This window comes from Anneissia japonica, unplaced genomic scaffold (assembly GCF_011630105.1).
Source record: "Anneissia japonica isolate Jap-2015-1 unplaced genomic scaffold, ASM1163010v1 scaffold3888_len366471_cov172, whole genome shotgun sequence".
Lineage (NCBI taxonomy): Eukaryota > Metazoa > Echinodermata > Crinoidea > Comatulida > Comatulidae > Anneissia > Anneissia japonica.
Genome location: NW_022687727.1, coordinates 339,434 through 341,261, shown reverse-complemented (window position 1 = coordinate 341,261; position 1,828 = coordinate 339,434). Strand labels below are relative to the sequence as shown.

The following is a 1,828-nucleotide window of genomic DNA, read 5'->3' as shown; positions in this document are numbered from 1 at the left end:
GAGTCGCCATCATTACCATGTACACGCACGTACCTGGCGTCAATATTCTGGGTTCCGGTAGCTTCCATTAGCTTCCTCCGGAAGGTTAAACTATTTTGAAGAAACACTTAAGTTTATATTGGCAGGTAGGCCTGGTCTAATTATTTTAAAGATTGACATACGTAAAAGTAGCGAAAACTTAATAGGCCTAGTTGTTGTGGTCTCCATGGAAGTTGACAATAATATATATTTTCAGGGGCGGATCCAGAGATGTGCCCATACCCCCTCACCCCCACCCCAAATCCGCTTCTGACTTTTCAATCGCGGACTCAGGAATCTGAAATTAGAGGGGGCGAAGGAAGAGACTTTCGCAGATGGACTATCTATAACACCTCAGCCCCACCATGGTGGGGAGGAGGAAGGGATGAGGTAAGAACATTTATGATAATATGGCACCCGCAAATGGAACTTAAAATTTGAATATAATTTTCTTTTTATCTCTTGAATCCGCCACTACTTTTGATTCCCTTAAAGGAGCAATTATATGTTTTAGTGCATTGTGGCTACAGTGTGCTCTATCTTTGGCATGGAGCTATAAAAATGATTTGAGACTACAAAATGCTATATCCTGATGCTATAGGCCTATAGTGTTTTAATATGCAGATTAGAAACTATTCGGAGACTAGCACACGAGACACTCCTCAGGGTGTTGTATAGTCTCGTCATCCTGGCCTATTTTTTGTCACTTGAGCATAAAGAAGTAGAATAACTATGAACTAGGTCATGTGAACAATACTGACGTGGTAAGTATCATAACTATACATCTATCATTAGAATTTCGTGTATGTATTAAAATATCGAGCGCATTAAAAAGCAGCTATAAAAATTGTTGATATTAAAATCTCTGTTTATAACCTTTCGTGATTTGAAATGAGTGAGATGATCGTGGGTGTCCGTAAGTCAAAGGTCAGGTAGGGTGATGCGCTTTTTAGCGCGACACCCGAGCATAGCTTTAAAAGCTTAAGAGCAATTTGAGTGCAGGTGTAAGTTTTATATTACCTTATAATTAAGATAGATTCCATATTTGATACACGTTAATCAATATACATTATTCGAGTTGTTATTTTAAGATTTTGATGAAGGGTCAAATGTCCCGAGCACAGCGATGGGTGTATGTCCATGACATATTCTTGAATTAACCATTAGTTGTGATTATCGAAGAGAAAACAAAACCTAGCTAAAAATTAAATAACGCAGAATGATGCACTGTTGTGTTGAATATACTACTAAAATAAATCAATGGTTGAACAATAAGCTGTGGGTCTCCTCTAATAACTAGCTCTAGTAAAAGAGAAAACAACAAAACAGGCCTATTCATTTAAATCCAATTACTTTTCGTTGATTATTATCAAGGTTGATTATGAATTATCGAGATGTTCATTCGCCATAGGCCTAAAGTTGTCCTGTATATCAGAGCAAGGCCAACGGTTGCATAATATCGAATACGTCACTTTCTACGTGCGTATGCAGCAACATCTACAATGCGCACACACAGGAAGTTAATTTGTCAGCACACCAAGCGACAATAGTCTGCTCATTTTCGAATGCACAAAGCCATTATGTACATCACGGAATCAACGGCTTAACGACCAATCCTAAGAAAAAGGTAATCAAAGTGAAGTGTCTTTCACAAAAACACACACGCGAAGATCGACATAGCAATCTGAAGCAGGGAAAAATGTGCTTCAAAATCTATCTATTCACTGCTTGGTAATTGTTATGATACCGTGGTATATAACAGTGTAAAATTATGTGCTTGCAACGAAATATGGAGCCTATATATATATAT

The 1,828-nt window shown here is 37.9% G+C and overlaps 1 protein-coding gene across 4 annotated transcripts in view; it reads left to right on the top strand.

The window, feature by feature from the left end:
* The window catches only part of LOC117120821, a 32,556-nt gene that overhangs the window by 6,860 nt on the left and 23,868 nt on the right, over nt 1-1,828 (top strand). The window contains exon 1 of one of the 4 annotated variants that reach the window (XM_033265932.1): nt 188-408. The exons of the other annotated variants lie outside the window; for them this stretch is intronic. The gene's annotated coding sequence lies outside the window, so the exon portion shown is untranslated. Of the gene's footprint in view, nt 1-187; nt 409-1,828 lie in introns of those variants that run through there. 4 annotated transcript variants of the gene reach the window in all.